At 30.6% G+C, this 7,246-nt stretch overlaps 1 long non-coding RNA gene across 1 annotated transcript; it reads right to left on the bottom strand.

The window, feature by feature from the left end:
• Positions 1-3,693: 3,693 nt before the first annotated feature.
• Positions 3,694-6,902, bottom strand: LOC123269487. Its single transcript, XR_006510428.1, has 5 exons — positions 6,725-6,902; positions 6,482-6,563; positions 5,937-6,166; positions 4,121-4,768; positions 3,694-3,992 (listed from the first exon to the last, which is right to left on the bottom strand). It is a non-coding gene; the product is annotated as an uncharacterized LOC123269487 (long non-coding RNA).
• Between the last annotated feature and the right edge of the window lie 344 nt (positions 6,903-7,246).

Raw genomic sequence — 7,246 nt, 5'->3', positions numbered from 1 at the left:
AATTTCAAAAAGATAATTAATATAAATTTTGAATTAGAGAAAAGTGATTGTTTATGATAACCGGTGTTAGCGAGTATTAAATATATGAGAAAAGTATTTTATTATTAATAATCAATCAATCAATGGGTCAGTTAGTCAGTAAATCTGTCATTAGACAGATTTCCGCATCACCCATGACGTACTGTGTAGTGAGATGCGTTCCCATTATAATAATGTTATCCTAAACATTTAGTCTAGACCGGATAGGTCAAATGGTAGAGTAGCCGACATGTCACCGGAAGGTTCTGGGTTCGAATCCCTGTCCGAGCTATCTGAATTTTTCTCGCATATTCTGTAAACTCTTATTAAGAAGGTCCTTCCTATTTCTTTCTCAATCTCTTCCTCCTCCAATTATTCTGTTACGTGAATGTTGGAACGATTCACGTAATAATTATCCGTAACTCCTATTCTTTTTCCGCTTCATAGTATTATTTAATTTTAAAAATGTCAATAATTTTTTAATTTTAAAAAATGTTAATAATAAAATACTTTTCTCATATATTTAATACTGCTAACACCGGTCATCACAAACAATCACTTTTCTCTAATTCAAAATTTATATTCATTATCTTTTGAAATTAACCATTTTGTTTATATTTTTCATCTAGGTTACACCATAAAAATTTATTGTATTCCTATCGAAGCGGGCGGGTATCAGCTAGTTATTAATAAATTCATAACAAATTAAGTGGTATTAAAAATATATTTATTATTACTCATTTTATTAGAAATTATCTTAAATCGACCGTTTTTATAATAATTTAACGATATCGTTGTAAAATTTTAGAGAAGACGCATCAGACACAATTTACCATTTTAATTTTAATCATTAAAATCAGTATAATCATTTAACAATATCAACTTGATAATATTTATGTTTAATTTATCTGTGTTATGATATAATCGAGTTCATCCTTCATGATTATTCCAATACATATAAGTTATTTCAGTTATTAATGATTTAGCTATTCTTTCTTAAAAACGTATGATTATGAATTCCTACTGTCCCAACAGTCAATCGATAAAATTTAAAATCAATCATTTTGACAGTTATTATAGCAACGGTAACCATGATAACGGTAACCATGGTAACGGCAACCATGGTAACGGTAACCATGGCAACGGTAACCACGGCAACGGTAACCATAGCAACGGTAACCATGGCAACGATAACCATGACAATGGTAACCATGGCAAAGGTTGATTAGCGTGGGTGGTTGTAGGGGGGTTGAGTTCGATAATTTACGGGTGCCACTGATGGTTTCTTAGATTAGAGGGTCAAAATGATATTTCGCTCCCAAAAAAAGAGAGAGATATAGGGAAGGGGAAAGATTATAGGGCACGGGAGGGGAGGAGAAGAATGAGAGGGAGGGGAGGGGAGGGCATATGTGATGGTAGACGAAAAATTCATTTTGGCTAGGAATTGCGTAAAATCCGTTCTTAGTGAGCGTCTACATCACGAATGGAGTAACTATGCTAAATTTCAAGTCAATCGGGCGAATAGTTTCAGAGATCTCGTGATGAGTGAGTGGTATTTCGCTTATATATATATAGATATAAAAAATTGATGTGGGTACTCAAATGAAAGGTTTTGATGAGTGTAACATCGGGATGGGCTTATGTCTTTAAAAATGTCAATATTTCATGAGATACAAGGTCATTTCTTAATTATGTTAAATTGCACTGTACTTTCCTAACTATTGGCATTTTTAAAGGTATAAGCTCATTCCGATGTTACACTCATCAAGAGCTTTCATTTGAGTACCCACTTGCATTTTTGATATATTTTTCATATATACATATATATATGATACATATAATATATATAAATATATGATATATGAAAAATTGATGTGGGTACTTAAATGAAAGGTCTTGATGAGTGTAACATCGGGATGAGCTTATATCTTTGAAAATGTCAATAATTAAGGAATTATATTGTATTTAGTCAGCTTATGATATTTTTGAAGATATAAGCTCATCCTGATGTTATACTCAAAAAGAGCTTTCATTTGAGTACCCACTTGCATTTTTGATATATTTATCATATATACATATATATATGATATATACAAATATATAAAATGTATGAAAAATTGATGTGGGGACTCAAATTAAAGGTCTTGATGAGTGTAACATCGGGATGAGCCTATATCATTAAAAATATCTATAGTTCACTAGATATTTTTCAAAATGCCCTGTATTTTCTTAAATATTGACATTTTTGAAGACATAAGCTCATCCTGATGTTACACTCAATAAGACCTTTCATTTAAATACTCACATCAATTTTTCATATATTTATCATATATACATATATATATGATATATACAAATATATAAAATGTATGAAAAATTGATGTGGGGACTCAAATTAAAGGTCTTGATGAGTGTAACATCGGGATGAGCTTATATCTTTAAAAATGTCAATAGTTCACAAGATACAAGGTCATTTGTTAATTATTGATATTTTTAAAGATGTAAGCTAATATTGATGTTATACTCATCAAGAGCTTTCATTTGAGTACCCACTTGCATTTTTGATATATTTATCATATATACCTATGTATAATATATATAAATTTATAAAATATATGAAAAATTGATGTGGATACTCATATGAAAGGTCTTGATAAGTGTAACATCGGGATGAGCCTATATCATTAAAAATATCTATAGTTCACTAGATATTTGTCAAAATGCTCTGTATTTTCTTAAATATTGACATTTTTGAAGATATAAGCTCATCCTGATGTTACACTCAATAAGACCTTTCATTTAAGTGCCCACATCAATTTTTCATATATTTATGTATATTATATATATACATGTATATATGAAAAATATATCAAAAATGCATGTGGGTACTCAAATGAAAGATCTTGATGAGTGTAACATCGGGATGAGCTTATATCTTTAAAAATGTCAATAGTTAATGAAATACAAGGCCAAAAAATTTTGCTTATTTTCTTAATAATATAGATTTTTATTATTAAAATTCAAATTAAATATAATTATTAGTAAACGATACGAAATAAATAAATGAAGATCTCCGGATAGTTAATTATAATTTTCAAATAAGTAAAGATCAACTGGATGACCAGTCAACTGTAATAGCCTCTGAATTAAATAACTGGTGCACAATAAGCTTACAGCCAGTCTAAATAGACACAATTGTGATTGATTATCCAATGGAGAGTCTACCGACTAATCACTGATAGAGAAAAGGTCGACCAAGGAACAACAAAGACAGATTTAATATATCCTACCATTATTATATTTATTTGTTCCTTCAATAATCTTTAAACTTTTAATTCTAATAAATTATCAGTCAAACATCTATCAAAAATTTAAAAATTGCTATTTTTTTTACACTGAGTACTTACTTATTACTTTTAAAAATACATAAATTATTTTATTTAGAATTTTTTTTATAGCCAAAATAATTAAAAAAAATTTTTCATTCATAAAAACTTGAAAAACTATAATTGCAATTTCTAAAAAATATTTTTTATTTATTATTTAATAAATAAAATAATGAAAAACGTCGGCTAACTTCAGTATTATAAAATTAATTTCATTTTTTGATTGAAAAAAAAATTTAAACATGATTAAACCATCTTGATAATTTTTATTAAAGTAAAAAAAGCCGATAAAAACTAACCTAAATCCTTAATCGTGTAGCATTTATATTAACACGTATAAATAAAATAAATTCGCTACCTGTAAAGATAGTGAAAAGTTGTCTGTGTTGAGTTTAAGTTATCTCGAGGCATGTTTTTATCGTTAGAGTCAGGTGTGAATTGTGTGAGGCCTGTTCGCCTCTCTCTCCCACTCCGTAGCTTCTTAAAACTCTCAACAATCAGAGTGAGAAAGTCGCGTAGGAGGAAAACAAGCCCGACCACTAACTAATTGAGTAGAAAAATCCAGCTACCGAATAATATAAGCCTAACCTATAATTCAGGTAAGCTGCATTAATAATACGTTTTTTTTTTTTTTTTTTTTTTTCAGGGGGGAAGAAAAGGGCGCCATTTTGATGCATCCGTCACTGAAGCCTTGGCGTCAGGGCCCAGGTTCTTACATTTGGGCCTTTTGTTGCCCAAGTACCGCTGGTAGTCGAGTCTCGTCTCAAGGTGGCGTGGGGATGGGGAATGAAATATATTTCCACCTTCTCATCTCATCCCACGACTAACATAACCAATGTAATGTAAGAAGAAGAAGAAGAAGAAGAAGAAGAAGAAGAAGAAGGAAGAGAATAGATCCGAGATTTCGTGCTTGGCTATGTAATGCCTCTCATTCTCAATCCTCAATACAAAGGAGAAGAGTCAGAGAGTTTGAGATTCGAACTAACCTCTAAGGTTGTCTTTGTTCATCTCAATACGATTTATAATGTCGGCTCTCGCTTTCTTGCTTACGGACAAGTATTGGTACTTGAGTTTTGTTGGTTGTATATATAATATAAGATATACCTCATTATTTTTTTATTTATACTCGCCTCATATATGCTGATCTCATCTCCATCTGCGACGCCTTGAGCCGTTACGATGTATACGAGTGGTCGCCTTGCTCTCATCTGGATAAGCAGCCGATTCAGTTCGTAGAAATCCAAAGTTAAGTCCCAAGATGAGGACCACGAGGCTTAATCCGAGGATCCGGTTCTCCATTGTAAGTCGCGGGTGTTAAATCCTTGATTAACGGCCGACGCCGTTCTTAGATCTTCGGGGAACATCTGCAAAAAATTATTTCGGGTTTAAAATAAATGGAAGAATTAATAAGTTATTTTATTGAGGTGTTGCGAAATTTTTTTTTTATTGAATTAATACTACTTAATTCTATAATCCTGCAAAATACTATTGTTTAAATCCGTACCATTTAATTATAATCGAAGGAAAATTGTTAAAACTGGGGAGTAATCAGCTGTTGGAACTGAAGCCGCCATTGAAGATTTTCAAACCTTTTGAATATTGGCGGGAATTTGAAAATTTAAAGAGATCCAAGTATCCTAGTGTAAAGAAGGACTATAAAAGAATAATATGTAGAAATATTTTTGTTATCTTAAAATTGATTTTTTAATTAATAACATTTGTTGAGGAAATTTCCGAAAAATTTACTGATTGAATAATTATTAACATTTAATTGACTAATAAAAAGTATAGCATTCTGAATTACCGGTATACACTTGACAACACAAAAAGAGTTCCCTAACCTTCAAATTTATTTATGTTTACTGTCTAACTAAAATGACTAAGATCTTCTAGCATTTAAAAACCGCGGTTACTTATGCGCATGAGTAACTGCGCAAGCGGTGTTGCCAAGTCAAATACAAGACTTTAAACAACGCAAGTTCCGAGTGATTTTTCATAAAGATCTAAAATATCTCCGTAATACGTTCGAAAATCTACTTTTTTATTGTTTTAATCGAAAGCTTATTATTTTTTCAATCAAATTCAATGAAAATAAAATTTTTTTTAAATCGTTAACTGCATTAAATTCTTAACCAAATACCGGCTGGTGGAATCTCCATTCATGTAAAAATTACAATATTCAAACCTAATTATTTGATTAAATCCCAGAAACCTACTGGTTTTTAATTTTTTTATTAATTATGTAGATTGAATTTACAAATTTTCAAGATGTTTTAAAAATTGCCTAATTCACCTGGATCTCCTTAATACTGCTTAAATCTATAAAACTGCAAAATATTATCGCTTAAATCCGTACTAATTAATTATAATCAACAGAAACTTCTTAAAACTGGAGAGAAAGCGATCAGCTGTTAGCACCGAAGCCGCCATTAAAGATATCCCGCGAGATTTTCAAAAATCCTAAATATTGGCGGGAACTTCAAACTTTAAATTAATAGACATTTAAAAATAAAAATACTTTTTGTAACATACTCACATGTGTTGATCCGTGTTCCTGCCTGTAGTCCACGTTCGTTCTTTTTCTTTGTCCTTATTCGCGCTGGAGGTGCGAACAATCGGCTCGCAAATTGCAGACAATCGACTCTTTTGTTGCCGGGTACAGCATCTGAGGTGTAGCAATATTTTTTTATCCTCAATGTGTTTCTTCTCATGCATCCGTGGCATTCCACGACTTAACTCGGAGGACAGAGGATGCTATTCATCTAATAAATAAGATTTAATATTTAAATGCATCATATTTTATTATTGATGGAAACATTGAACCAAAGCGAAGATAAAAATTAATTAATAATTATTAATTAAACGCACGGGTAAAATAATAAAATTTCTTTTGCTTTCTACTACAGCAGAGGTTAATTTACATGAATCCTGTGCGAGGCTATGGATTAAAAATTACGGTATAATAGACACGGCAATTTAAAATCCGTGAAGACATTAAAACTAGTCTGGGTAATCGCCTCAGTGCTAATAAATTACCACCCGACGTCACATGGATAATAAATATGAGAAGGACCTACCTGGCTCGAGATCTTCCATCCTTGGTTGCTTTCAATCTTCTATTCGGCGACCAGAGTTACTTTTTTTTTCTTTTTTTCGTACCTGTAAAAACGTTAATTAACACTCTATGAAAAATCGGTAATTAATATAAACTATAAGATTTATTTATATGTTTATTATTCAACAAGGTGAATAAATATCAAGTAAGCATTTTATTTTTATCAAGTATATCTATTAAGTGATGAGATAAAATATAAAATTACCGGTTTTAGGTCGCTGTTTTATATAATTACATCGCCGATATTGTCCTTACTTAGACCTCCGTCTAATCACGGAAGTATGTTGTTGTTTACTTCAAGAAGAAATTGTTTTGTTGATTTTATAGAATGTAAGTAATCTTTTTTTTATTTTTTAATTTATACTTATTTTTCCGCGCTTGGAAAAAATTATGAGTGAATTTTTAACAATGCGCGCACACAGACACCAGAAAAACGACATACTACTTCAATTAATCTATATTATTAAGATGCTTTAGATATTTAGGCTGCATTTGAAAATTATCTCTAGATACATAATTAAGAAAAGACCTTGTATCTTGTGAACTATTGACATTTTTTAAGATATAAGCTCATCCTGATGTTACAATCATCAAGACCTTTCATTTGAGTACCCACATCAATTTTTCATATATTTTATATATTTATATATATTATATATATGTATACATGAAAACTATATCAAAAATGCAAATGGGTACTCAAATGAAAGCTCTTGATGAGTGAAAC

Source organism: Cotesia glomerata, linkage group LG7 (genome assembly GCF_020080835.1).
Source record: "Cotesia glomerata isolate CgM1 linkage group LG7, MPM_Cglom_v2.3, whole genome shotgun sequence".
Taxonomy (NCBI): Eukaryota; Metazoa; Arthropoda; class Insecta; order Hymenoptera; family Braconidae; genus Cotesia; species Cotesia glomerata.
Note: the sequence above shows the minus strand (reverse complement) of the source record. Positions and strands in the feature narration are given on the sequence as shown.